We start from the raw sequence: 15448 nt of genomic DNA on the forward strand, positions 1-15448 counted from the left end.
TACAATAATGGTATGAATTGCAGTTTATGAGATGATGCATAAGTGTCCACTGTATTGGCTGATATGGAACTAAAACAACAAAACCCATGAATATACAAGAGTAAAGCTGTAGAGTAACTGTCCACTGTAGTGACCACTATGCATGAAAGGGTGAATAGCAGTCCAAAATTGAGCGCAAATATATGTGAGTCATAGAACTACATGAAAAAAAAAACATCAGCTTACCTAAGGCGTGCAGAAACCTGCAGAAATTTGTCTTTCATTGATCTTTTGCCCACATCACTCACCTAGATACACACTAAACCAGTACATAAGCTTTTAGAAAACCAGGAAAATATCCTAAAACACATTCTACCTGTAAATTCTCTCCAACTGCACAGATGGGTAGATGAAAAGTCACTGTAAATACATCGGCAACCATATGCTGGAAGGCAAAAAAAAAAAAAAAAAAAAAGAAAAAAAAACTTGTATATGCATATGTAGATCGGAGAGATGTTTGTATTTGTGTGTTCGCATGCGAGTGCATCTGTGTCATTAGCCCAATTAACGACTTATGGAGAGGAGCTGAACACTTCAATATGTCCCCAGAGTGCAATGATTACGTCGGTGCTGATGAACCAGATGCTGCACACACAGAAACATGTGTGCACTGTTAACATGACAGCAAATCTGTGCTCAAGTCTCATGAATATAGATCTAAAAAAAAAAAAAAAAAAAAAAGTCAAGGCATGACCACGCATTGTAGGCAATAATTCATTTAACAGCTTAAAATGCTTATTTCTTTTATTAATTCATTTTGTGGTTTATTGTATTGCTGTTTGGTTAATATTACCAACTGTTTATAGTTATTATTACAAAAAAGGAGAACAAATCATTACATACCATCAGTAACTATTACTGTTGTACTTATGTTCATTGTTACTATATCTCTGAAAAATTAGGTTTTTATACATCTTTTTAAATTTTGTGATGTTTTCACACTGTTTGTTCTTTAGATCCAATCCATTCCACAAAATCACTCCACAACATGAAACGCACGTCTGCTAATGAAATATTGTTTCATATTTAGTTTCTGTTTATAGTCATAACCACCCTCTTTATCTGTGAATAATTCCTGTTTGTTACTTTCAAATGTTTTGTTTTGTTTTTTTTCCTTGTTTTTGGTTTTAAATGTTGATATTCTAAATAAAACTAAATTATATAGCGTTATTATACTATTTTGTTAAATCTCAACTCATAAACCAAACACATTTCATTTGAAATATCAATAGAATAGAATAGAATGTCTTTATTGTCATTGTACAAGTGCAACGACATTGAAAGTGTAATCCTCTTTAGGTGCCATAAAAGTATAAAAAAATATAAAATTGTATAAAAACTGAAAATATAAAAGAAAAACCCTGGAGGGCATAAATATCTAAAAAAGCAGCATAAAAAAGTGTCATTGGAGGTATAAAAGACATAAAACATCATCATATACACATAGACAACATTCAGCATTAGTGTCCGTCAGTGTTCAGTTTGTGCTGGCCTTTAATGTCCGGAAACATCTGCCAGAGGATAAAAGTTCAAAAAGGGAAAAACCAGGGTGGGTTGTATTCCCTGATAATATTCCGCGCCTTCCTGAGATAGTAGGAAGTGTAGAGTTCCCAGTATCATTTGGACGGTCAAGACACACACCACCAAACTGTTACATAGTTTTTATCCTTAAGCCATCACCAAACTAAATAATGCACTAAAAACATAAGGCCTGTGCAATAATCTGGGACTATTTTATGCAGGAATGGCTTATTTTATGATCACTGCATATTTTTCAGGTACTACCTGTTTGCATGCATGTGTGTAGTGTGGGTGTGGAGTATGAATGGAATTATTTGTTCTTTAGAATTTATTGTTCTTATACTTTTTTTATGGGTCCCGTTTTTACCTTGTGCTTTAAAATTTCGTTATTTGCAATGACAATAAAAGGAATCTAATCTAATCTAATTTTTTGTGTGTTTCTGGTGCTGCAGACATGTGCTTTTGTTCAACATGTGTCTTTGTGCATTATTCAAGTGTTAACCCTTTCATGCACGAATTATGAGAACCTTAATCAAGATTTTTTTTTTTTTCCTAAGTGTTTTTATTCCTCTTTAGGCATGAAAAAAAAAAAAACAATGAAAAATAAATAAATAAATAAATAAAACAAAAAATAAAGTTAAACTAGAAAAGCACTCTGAGAGCGCAGACCTCCGCCAGGGCAGATCAGTGCCCCCCCCATCACCACCAAAATTTAATCATTTGTTCCTTGTGCCAGTATCAACATTTCCTGAAATTTTCATCCAAATCTGTCCATAACTTTTTGAAAGATCCGGATCAGTCTTTGCCATTTGATAGAACACCCTATTGTAAATCCCTGAGTCAAATTGCATGAGATTTGCACAATTCCCCCATATTGTGATTTCCACCATAAATATTAGTCCCATATTTATTTGACCTATATTTTAAGATTCCTTGACCATGAAAACATACCATTAGCAACTGGATTCATAATTATATCCTTATTAGTTCAGTAGTTATTCACGAAAATCACATTTCTCGTAATGGCGGTTTTCTTCTGGATCTAGCTCCTTAAGTATTAAAGCTACATGAAATCCGGTGGCATACTCCCGATGCGGAATGGACTGAGCTATACGATGGCGCTTGTCAGAAATTTCTACCTTTAATATTAAAGGCACAGTAGGCCAAAAAGTAAGGGCACCCCCATTTTTTATATAAATTGAGATAAAATCCGCCTTCTGGATCAGATCCGGATCAGCCTTTGAAATGTGATAGAGGACCCCATTGTCAATTCCTGAGTTAAATTTCATGAGTTTTGCTCAATAATTAAGCGAGATATTGGGAAACAAAAATTTTGGCCCCATTTACCACAATGTTAACGAAAATTTCAAAGTGATCCAGAATCCAGGATTTCTTCCGGATCACCCCCAAAAGTTAATCATTTCTTCCTTATCCCATTTCCAACAAACCCTGAAAATTTCATCAAAATCTGTCCATAACTTTTTGAGTTATGTTGCACACTAACGGACAGACAAACAAACAAACAAACAAACCCTGGCAAAAACATAACCCCCTTGGCGGAGGTAAAAAAGACATACTACTACTACTACTACTACTACTACTACTACTAATAATAATAATAATAATAATAATAATAATAATAATAATAACAATAATAATAATAATAACAACAACTAGAAGCACTCGGAGAGCGCAGACCTCCGCCAAGGCTGATCAGTGCCCCCCCCCCCGATCACCACCAAAATGTAATCATTTCTTCCTCATCCCATTTCCAACAAACCCTGAAAATTTCATCCAAATCTGTCCATAACTTTTTGAGTTATGTTGCACACTAACGATCAGTGCCCTCCCCCCCCGTGGGCCCCCCTACCCCTGATCACCACCAAAATTTAATCATTTCTTCTTTATCCCATTTCCAACAAACCCTGAAAATTTCATTCAAATCTGTCCATAACTTTTTGAGTTATGTTGCACACTAACGGACAGACAAACAAACAAACCCTGGCAAAAACATAACCTCCTTGGCGGAGGTAATAATAATAATAAAATGATCTTATGAACCTATTTTACATGAAGTTGCAAAAATGTCCATTCAGCTGGACACCTTGCATTTAATTTTTGAAACGAAGAAACATGTATTTACAGATAAATTGTGTGAAAACTTGGGGGGGGGGGTCTTGTAGTTCTGGGGGTGAGAGTATGCTCAGGGGAGATCTACACAATGTTACCAATTCATGTCAGAAAAGATATGTGGTGTTTTAAAACTTTAATAAAGATATGTGCAAAAACAAACAAACAAACAAACAAAAAATTACATGAATATATAAGAGAACAGCTGTAGAATAGCTGTCCACTGTAGTGACCAGTATACATGAAAGGGTTAATCATAGCTGGATATGAAGAGTCAAAATACTGAGAACAAAATAAAGAAGTTTGTATTTGTATTTATTATTTAGTTACAGGACAGTGTGTATTGGCATTAGTCACAAAGAACAAGATGCATGCACCAGATTTAGCAGAGAAGCTAATTTCCATCTGGACTTCCTTAATGGATTTTGTAAATGAACTAGTAACCTACCACTTTGATCATCTCCAGAGCACTACCCAGTCTTTGCCAAAAGGGAGAAATTCGGGTCTGATTGCAGGTGGCAGTTTGACCCTCTTGTGGCGCTTGTCCACATGCCAAAATGTCCTTTAGCAAGATTCTGAACCCAACAGTCCATGTACAGGAGTACAGAGTTGTGAACTCAAGTCTGTAGCATCAGAAGAAGTCATGCATCCAAAGCAAAATTCAATTGGAGTCAAAAAAAAAAAAAAAAATCAGGATTAACATGCAAGATTTCAAAAAATATTCCAAGGCACACTGTAGGATTTGTGTAAAAATAAAATGCCTTTATTAAGGGATGGGAATTGATAAGATTTAATGATTCCACTATCGATTTTGCTTATTGATCCGATTCTCTTATCGATTGTGATTGGATGAAGTACTAAAAGAGTACAAATGGGTGTGTTTGCATTAACTGTCTTTTATATTTCCATCTCTGCACAGAAAATATAATGAATACAGTATGCAGTAAAACAGATGACGCCTGGGGGGGGCATTTCCACTACCTGGAACCGGCTCGGCTCGTCTCCCGTTGTTGCACACCTCATTTCCTTTCTCCTACCTTCACGAACTTGTATTTGAGGGGGTACGACGTTTGTTGCCCTCACCAGAACCAGGCCCAGATGACGTCCTGGTGTTCACTCTGCTGCTACATTCACAAGCGTCACTAAGGAGCATATCAAATACGTGACATTCCTGTAAATGAATCCCATGCTGTGGACAAATGTTTGAGCATACAGGAGGGATCTCACCCTTTTGAACAAATGGAAGCTTTGACAGTGTTCCAAGTGGACCTGGTGTCATCCTTTTGGAGCGTTTCTGCCTTAACGCCATGTTGGCTACGTTTTGACCAAAACAATGCAGCGTGCATGTGACATCATCACGCATGCGCAACGAAGGTGGAATCGATAAGCAGAATTGTTAAGCAGGCAGGCAAATGATTCCAAGGAATCGAGCTACTGGGATTCGGTTCTCAAAAAGAACTGGTTGCCATGTCTCGTCAGATTTGTTGATTATGTTACTGTTTAATGTTTCATATCTCATCTTTGGTTTTCAGAGTTTTGTCTTTGTTTCATTAGTCACTTTATGTTAAGTTAGAGTTTCACATTTGGTCCTGTCTTGCACTTCCTGTTTTATTTTGTACACATCTCTTCCCTCTTGTTTCAGACCCTGAATATTCTGCCTGTTACTAAATGTTTTGTGCATTTATGGATCCGCTGTGATCTGTAGTTGTGTTAATAATAAGAGATGTAAAATTGTAGAAATTTTTCAATTTTTAGTTCCAACCTCCTTCCAACCTTTCACATCTTTTTTGTAAAATGTAAATATTTTCATAACTTAATTGGGTTTTTTTTTGTACTAAAACAAAAAGAAAAACTTGGATTTGTCATTATTTATAGGTTATATTAAGTCTTTATTTTACTGGTCTGGCCCGCTTGAGATCGAATTGGACTAAATATGGCCCCTGAACCAAAATGAGTTTGACACCCCTGCTGTAAAGGCATAATTATGTTGCATTAAACACTGGACCATGTGCTTTTACATTTGTGCAATACATGATTGTTAATAAATTTTTGTGCGTTTTATAATACATTTTGTGTATATATATACATATATATATATATATATATATATATATATATATATATATATATATATATATACACATATACACACACTTTTTTTTTTTTTGTACAAATTTGGTGATTTATTGGGGGTGGGTCACTTTTCTATACGGGGGGTCAGAATTCTGTAGTAGAGTACTGAAGGTGGAACGAAGGTGGAATCGATAAGCAGAATCGTTAAGCAGGCAGGCAAATGATTCCAAGGAATCAAGCTACTGGGATTCGGTTCTCAAAAAGAACTGGTTGCCATGTCTCGTCAGATTTGTTGATTATGTTACTGTTTAATATTTCATATCTCATCTTTGGTTTTCAGAGTTTTGTCTTTGTTTCATTAGTCACTTTATGTTAAGTTAGAGTTTCACATTTGGTCCTGTCTTGCACGTTCTGCTTTATTTTGTACACATCTCTTCCCTCTTGTTTCAGACCCTGAATATTCTGCCTGTTACTAAATGTTTTGTGCATTTATGGATCCACTGTGATCTTGAGTTGTGTTAATAATAATAATAAGAGATGTAAAATTGTAGAAATTTTTCAATTTTTAGTTCCAACCTCCCAAAATTTAACAATATTCTGCCTGTTACCAAATGTTGATGTAACATATTGTCTAATGTACATGTATAAATAATAAGTCAAGGCATAATATTGTTAAAATTGCACTAATTTTTCGAATGAAATTTCTGTTTTTCAGGTTATTCACATCTTTTTTGTAAAATGTAAATATTTTCATAACTTAATGGGGTTTTTTTTGTACTAAAACAAAAAGAAAAACTGGGATTTGTCATTATTTATAGGTTATATTAAGTCATTATTTTACTGGTCTGGCCCACTTGAGATCGAATTGGACTAAATATGGCCCCTGAACCAAAATGAGTTTGACACCCCTGCTGTAAAGGCATAATTATGTTGCATTAAACACCGGACCATGTGCTTGTACATTTGTGCAATACATGATTGTTAATAAATTTTTGTGCGTTTTATAATACATTTTATGTTTATATATGCACTTTTTTTTTTTTCTGAAGATTTTACTTTTGCCAATTTATGATTGTTTTTTTTTAATATTACAGGTGAATGAAATGGCTTCAACTAGAAGATCTTGCAAAATAAGCCTGACGTATTCTGCTACAGTTTGTAATACCTAATAAATACATCCTGTTAGAAAATGATTTTTTTTTTCTCTTAAAACCTATTTTGGGTGAGAACTATATAAAAAATCAACTGATAAAATCACAAAAATGTAATCAATTTTGTGAGAAGATCAAATTTTTCAAAATCAAATTAGCAAAAAAACCTGACCTGATTGAGAAAAACAGATGTCATGTTTGGATTTAGCGGTGCAAAATGGTCCTAATTCAGTTGAAAAAACCTAGACAACTTGCAAAAAAACATTTTTTGTAACCCAGTGTAATCACCAAGAAAACCCAGCAGCACTTCCACTTTGTCGGTTCAAAATTCAAATGGATTTGTACCCAACATTATTTTGGCGAGACAGCTGTGATTATTTCTTCCCAGCTTTGAATCAACTCATCCTGCAGTGAAAGCACACTCACCTCCAGACACTCATACATAACTGAGAGCACTCTAAAAGACTGGCTATATGTTATCAACTATTTATCATAAGCTACACATTCACAGCTGGAGTGCTGTTGAGGAGAAGGTGGAAAAAGACAATCCTCGAACTGGGATTGAAGTGTGACGCTGAACTAAATGGTTCTGGCTGTACTGCTCACCATGGAATAACCTCATGTGTTGGAGGTGCAGAGTAATGCTTTTCACATACTGTGACTGCCCCGTCAGCCAGCAGCATAACATGCAACACTCTGTTCATTAGAAGCCTCATGTTCGGCTCATCAGTAAACACACTTAAATATGTGTATAATTTGAAATTTTGGTAACACTTTATAATAAGTATACATTATGAAGCATTAGTTAAGCAGTAGCAAATACTGTATTCATCATTTATAAAGGATATTTCTGACATGAATATTCATTAGGATATGGTTTATAAGCACAGTTATAACTGTTTTACTCATCATTAACAAGAACATTAGTTATGGATTAACAAATACTAAATTCATCATTTATAGAGCATATTTCTGACATGTTGAATTTCCTTTTCCTGAACTCTGCAAAGACTGAAATGATGATCATTGGACCACAGAAGTTGCAAAATTTATTCAATAATGTTTCTTTGTCTCTTGATGACTGTGTTGTTCTTGGCAGAGACAAGATGAAAAACCTTGGTGTCATATTTGACCAGACACTAGCTTTTGATAAGATTATCAAGGAGGTGACTCGAATATCATTTTTTCATCTTCGAAGGATTGTTAAGATCAGGCCAATCCTGAGTGACAAAGATGCTGAAGTCCTCATTCACGCTTTCGTAACATCTCGTTGGGACTATTGTAACGCTCTTCTTTCAGGATTACCTAAAAAAAGTTTCCGAGTCCTGCAGATGGTGCAAAATGCTGCAGCTCAGGTTCTGACTGGAGCTGGGGAACATGATCACATTACCCCAGTGTTGGCCTCTCTTCACTGGCTTCCATGTCAGGTTCGTGCTGATTTTAAGGTGCTTTTATTGACTTATAAAATTTTAAATGGAGCGGCACCTTCTTACTTAACGGAGCTGGTTAGACTGTATGCACCTTCTCGTGCCCTTCGCTCACAAGGATCTGTCCTCCTGACTGTGCCTAAAGTCAGGAAAAAGACTGTTGGTGAGCGAACCTTTTCTTTCCGTGCGCCAACACTTTGGAACAGTCTTCCTCTGGACACAAGGCAGGCATGCTCTGTGGATGTTTTTAAAGCAAAGCTCAAGACTCACTTGTTTACTCTGTGTTATATGTCTTGATTTGTTTTTACTGTTAATGTTTTTAGTTTTTATGTTTTATTGTGATTGATTTTATATCTGTACAGCACTTTGATTGAAAGCGCTTTACAAATAAATTATTATTAGTATTATTATTATTTATACTCATTAATATATGGTTTATAATCACAGTTATAAAGGTTTTACTCATTAATAAACTCATCTACAATGTGCTTAATGACTGTATTTTCATACTTTATGAATTATGGATTCAGCATTTAAAAATGTAGTATTGCATCACTTACAATGAAATTATGGAATGGACCTTCTGATGCATTTTTTTTTTTTCAGTATATGAAAAAAAAAAATCTGTTTTCTTTCTATGTAAAGAGAATTTAAAAAAATAAAAATTAAATTAAATTAAATACTGTAAATACTGTAAAGCAAAGGTGTCAAACATATGGCCCGGGGGCCAAATCTGGCCCGCCAAAGGCTCCATTCTGGCCCACGGGATGAAAGTGCAAAAATTAACCTGAACAGTCCAGGTTGTCAAAAATCATTTTGGTTCAGGTTCCACATACAGACCAATGTGAACTCAAGTAAAAATAACAACACAATAACCCACAAATAATGAAAACTACTAATTTTCTTTGTGAAAAATTATGTGGAAAAAATTTTAGTGAAAAAAATAACATTACACTGTAAAAATATTTACATTTACAAAACTATTCTTTCACAATAAAATGCAAATAAATACATAAATAACAAAGATGAACCACCTGAAATGTGCAATTTGAACAATATTCTGCCTGTTACTAAATGTTTTGTGCATTTATGGATCCACTGTGATCTGGAGTTGTGTTAATAATAATAGATGTAAAATTGTAGAAATTGTTCAAATTTTAGTTCCAACCTCCCAAATTTCAACAATATTCTGCCTGTTACCAAATGTTGATGTAACATATTGTCTAATGTACATGTATAAATAACAAGTCGAGGCATAATATTGCTATAATTGCACTAATTTTTCAAATGAAATTTCTGTTTTTTCAGGTTATTCACATCTTTTTTGTAAAATGAAAATATTTTCATATTTAATTGGGGGGTTTTTTGTACTAAAACAAAAAGAAAAACTTGGATTTGTCATTATTTAGAGGTTATTAAGTCATTATTTTACTGGTCTGGCCCACTTGAGATCTGAACCAAAATGAGTTTGACACCCCTGCTGTAAAGGCAAAATTATGTTGCATTAAACACCGGACCATGTGCTTTTACATTTGTGCAATACATGATTGTTAATAAATTTTTGTGCTTTTTATAACACATTTTGTGTTTACATATGCACATTATTTTTTTTTATTTTTTATTTTTTTTTACAAGTTTGGTGATTTATTGGGGGTGGGTCACTTTTCTATAAGGGGGGTCGGAATTCTGTTGTACAGAACTGACCCATGGATCCCTTTTCCACAGGGGTCACTTTTCGATCTGCCACCAGCATCTTAGGAGATTGTGGACATAGGATGTCGTGAGATCCAATCACTCAGACCACATTCATGTCTTGCATTAGACAGGAACATCCATCCTGAGTAATTCCGATCACGTGCAGAGAGCTCTAATGTAACACACTCAGGATACACTGAGGAGGCATTGAAGTCCAACCTCTCAGGTCACATTCTGAGGTGGTCTGAGATGCATTCACTCAGCAGTCTGTACAGGAATATGTCCTGACTGGACCAAAGGACTGAATACTCTGCTGACGTAGCAGCTGGGGCGGCCCTGACCTAGATGGCTGCAGAGCCGGCTTGTGACTGATGAGTGACTGGTTCGATTCCCTGAAGAGTTGTTGGTTGGTGTACCCTTAACCTCCTAAGGCCCAGCTATGGTTTTTTTGTCCATTTGTGTACTTTCTACCAAAAAAAAAAAAGAAAAGAAAAGAAAAGGAAACTGTCCACCACAAAGGACATTCCATAAACATTTTAAAATCTGCATCTGAACAAAGCAGCATGGGAAGGAGAAGTTGGAGAAATAATACCAGAAGATACCTGGAAAAGTACCGTACAGCATATACATACATCTTCTCTCTGTACCAGACATGGTTTGATTCAGTTTAAGGTTGTCCACAGGTTGCATTATTCTAATGACAGACTGTCCAAATTAAACCCAGTTATGCCCCAGCATAGGGGTTTATTCTAAAAAAAATACCATATTAAAGTGAAACTACAATATGTGGGAACACTGAAAAGCCTGTGAATGGTTTATGTGTGTAGTTCACATAGAAAATGTGCAATACTCAACTGCTGAGTTGAAATGCAGTTTCTAGAGATCACACAATCCAGGACAAAATCATTGGTTCAGAGAGCCAATCAGAACAAATGGGATATCGTTTTGAAATTGAAGGTTTATTGATTCATAACATCACCAAGAAAACTTCCACCTTAAAAGCTGCTGGTAGTCTGTACAGTGAGTTATAATTGCAAAGACACGTTCCAAATCCTGAATGCTTATGCCATGTTTTAAACTATAGATGAGCTTCTTTATTTGCATAAAGAGTGGGGAAGTGAGATCCGATCAGAAGTGATCACTTGAGACGCTGTAATGCCAGGTGCAAATGGATGTACTTAGAGCTGTCTACTTATAGGATCATGAAAAATGTATGTTCATACAAGGCCTGACCAAGGCCAAAATTACTGAAAGTAAAGTTTGATAACAAAACTCCAGTACCAAGCATCCTTTCATGTTTTTGTGTGGGTGTACGAAAGTTGTGGAGATTTCTTATAAAGGGAATATGATTAGATAGATAGATAGATAGATAGATAGATAGATAGATAGATAGATAGATAGATAGATAGATAGATAGATAGATAGATAGATAGATAGATAGATAGATAGATAGATAGATAGATAGATAGATAGATAGATAGATAGATAGATAGATAGATAGATAGATAGATTTTATTGATCCCCTAGGGCAGGGGTGTCAAACTCATTTTCGTTCAGGGGCCACATTCAGCCTTATATGATCTAAAGTGGGCTGGACCAGTAAAATATTATAAATTATAGGATAAGAACTTATAACTGACGTCAACGCCAAAGTTTTCTCTATGTTTTTAAGTGAAAAAAGTAAAATTCTGCAATAAAAATGTTTACATCTACAAACTGTATTTGAACATAACATGAACAAATATGAACAACCTGAAAATGTTTAAGAAAAATAAGTGCAATTTTAACAATATTACACCTTAGTTTATCATTTACACGTGTGCATCACAACTTACAGATCACAGTGGATCTACAAATACACAAAACATTTAGTAATATTCCGAATATTGGTAAAATTCCACATCTCTTAAGACATTGCAGGTTGTTCACATTTTTTTTAAAGGTTAGTCTGCAAATGTAAACATTTGTGTAATTTGACTTCTTTTTAAACACTAAAACAACGAGAAAATGTACAGTTTTCATTATTTATGGGCAGTTATGATAGTTTTTACTGGTCTGACCCACTTTAGATTGAATTGACCTAAAATGATTTTACATCATTGATTGTTAATTTCTTCAGTGTAATTTTTGCATTTCACAAATTCATCCCGCGGGCCGGATTGGACCCTTTGGCGGGCCAGTTTTGGCCCCTGGGCCACAAGTTTGACACCTGTGCCCTAGGGGAACTTCAGAATACAAAATGCAGGTCACCGCTTCACAAACACAGCCATACCACCACTCAAATAAATAAATAAATGCAGAGTATAAGTAGCTGTGAATAACTTAAATTAACTAGAAAAGCACTCGGAAAGCGCAGACCACCAAGGCAGATCAGTGCCCCCCCCCACCCCTGATCACCACCAAAATTTAGTAATTTGTTCCTTGTGCCAGTATCAACATTCCCTGAAATTTTCATCCAAATCCGTCCATAACTTTTTGAGTTATCTTGCTAACAGACAGACAGACAGACAGACAAACCAATGGCGGAGGTAAAAAGAAGTAGACTTAAAAGACAAGATGTGTTTTCTGCCTGTCACATAAAAACATAAAAGCATAAAAACATAATAACACTAGAAGCACTTGGAGAGCTCAGACCTCTGCCAAGGCAGATCAGTGCCCCCCCCACCCCCATTCACCACCAAAATTTAATCATTTGTTCCTTGTGTCAGAATCAACATTTCCTGAAATTTTCATCCAAATCCATCCATAACTTTTTGAGTTATCTTGCACATGGACAGACAGACAAACAGACAGACAAACCAACGCTGACAAAAACATAACCTCCTTGGTGGAGGTAATAAAAGCATAAAAACATAAAAACCCACCTGAGGACAGAAGTGCTCCTGAGCTTCTACCTCCTATACACCCCCACCCAGCTACTCCTCCTCCCGTCTCCTCACACCTCTCCTCCCACTTATAGAGCTATACTGTCTTATTGCACGAGGGACAAACGACTTTGCATATCTTGTGGTATATTACGTATAATACACCACTTATGCCACAAACACTCATTTGGTTGCCAGGGACTGAATGGTCCCTCGATGAAACTTCGCTGCAGAGAATACAGGGTGGGGAAGCAAAATTTACAATGAACATTTAGTTGTTTTTTCTCAGCAGGCACTACGTCAATTGTTTTGAAACCAAACATATATTGATGTCATAATCATACCTAACACTATTATCCATACCTTATCCACACCTTTTTAATCAGGCTTTTAACTAATTTTTTAAACTCTTCTTGTTCTTATTTTGTTTTATTTATCACTGATACTTTATCTATTCTATTTTATTTATAATCTTACGTATTTTACTCTTGGTACTGTATTTATTTTATTTTATTTATTCTCTTAGTCCTATGTTATGCTTTTAGTCTTTAGCTTTTAACACCAGTGTTTCCTCAGGGGGGTCCTCCACACTGGGAGCTGTGTCTGGTCTGCTAGTGGGGGTACTGTCCTTGGGTCCCTTTGGCCCGGCTGGCTGGGGGTCCTCCCTTCGATGTGGGGGGTCCACCTGTCTGTCGGAGTCGGGGGGCCTGGGTGCCTGTCCCCCCGATGGCACGGCCTGCGGCTCCTCCCAGTGTGGACGGCCCCGAAGGTGGCGTTTCCTTGATCCACAGTGCCATGCCATGTCTCCCTGTTGTGTGCGTGTGCATGTGTGTGTGTGTGTGGGCGTGTGTGTGTGTGTGTGTGTGTGTGTGTGTGTGTGTGTGCGTGTGTAGTATGGAGGGTGGGAGGGAGGGGTTTTCTTTGTAATTGTTTTTCTGTTTTTATTGTGTAATTGTTTTTAATTCTGTAAAGCACTTTGTGTTGCATCTGTGCATGAAAAGCACTTTATAAATAAAGGTTGATTGATACCTTTTCAGAAACTTTTGCCCATATGAGTAATCAGGAAAGCGTGTGTGAAAGAGTGTGTGATTTGCTGAATGCACTCGTCACACCAAAGGAGATTTCAAAAATAGTTGGAGTGTCCATAAAGACTGTTTATAATGGAAAGAAGACAATGACTATGAGCAAAACTATTACGAGAAAGTCTGGAAGTGGAGGAAGCAACAAAAAACGTACCAAAGCTTTTATTAAAGCTCTCAAATCCAAAATCCTAAAGGATCCAACCAAATCCATGAGAAAAATGGCAATTGAACTTGAGGTAGACAACAAGACCGTTAGAAATGCAGTAAAATATGATTTGAAGTTAAAATCTTACACAAGAACACCAAAACACTTGTTGACAACAGCAACAAATCCAACTTTAGCAATTTTTGGGAATCATGTTTATGGCCGCCTTCTAGCCCAGATCTAAACCCTCTGGATTCTGCTATTTGGGGCGTTTTAGAACATGCTACCAATAGAACATCACACAGCAATGTCGACTTTCTTAAAGATACTATTAAAGAAGAATGGGAGAAGTTGTCACCCGAATATTTGAGGAACACTTGCGCAAGTTTCAGGAAGTGTGTGAAGGCAGTTATTGAGAAAGAAGGAGGACACATAGAATAAAAACATTTTCTATTATGTCAATTTTCTTGTGGCAAATAAATTCTCATGACTTTCAATAAACTAATTGGTCATACACTGTCTTTCAATACCTGCCTCAAAATATTGTAAATTTTGCTTCCCCACCCTGTACACTGACAGTTTTGACAATATGTTGTACATGTAAGGCAGGACGTGTTCACCTGCAGGAGCGCTGATGTATGCAGTTATGTCCAGAGTAAAGATGCATGATGCCACCCTGTCTGCATCACTGCTATGTCAGCCACTTCAGGCGACATAAAATGCGTTGTATTCATGCTGGACAACCACAGTGACTTGTGACACCCTGTGCAGAGTGTCTATAATCAGGGTGCGATATGTTAGGAGGGATTAACCGTCCTTCTGGTTTTTACATCCCTACTTCTGCTCAGTGAATTTCATCCTTGGGGGGGGGGGGGGGGGGGGGGGGGGGGGCAACCAACCAATGTAAATAACAGGCTGGTTGTGACAGTTTTCTTCCACCTATATCCTGCATTAGTGGCACTAACATTCACCTGAACTGAACTGTCGGCAGTCTCAGAATTTGCGAACATCCCCATGCACTGGGGCGCCGTAAAAGAGGTGTAGACATGACAAATTCATGGGGCCCAGCATTTGTGGGGGGCCCATAAAGCAGTGGGGGGAGGGTCTAGTGGATACAGGTTAGAAGTTATGAAAATTATATATTACATTATATATATGTTCACTGTTGTCTATGTATATAATTCCTTCCTTGAGTTAGTTATTATTTGTTTATCAGTGCCTTTCTTAGTTGTGCTGGCAAATAAATAAAAGATTATATGTGTATTTGTATGTTGTGTATATGTATAAATGTATATATGTGTATATGGATGAATGAGTGTGT

This window comes from Sphaeramia orbicularis, chromosome 14, assembly GCF_902148855.1.
Source record: "Sphaeramia orbicularis chromosome 14, fSphaOr1.1, whole genome shotgun sequence".
NCBI classification, from domain to species: domain Eukaryota; kingdom Metazoa; phylum Chordata; class Actinopteri; order Kurtiformes; family Apogonidae; genus Sphaeramia; species Sphaeramia orbicularis.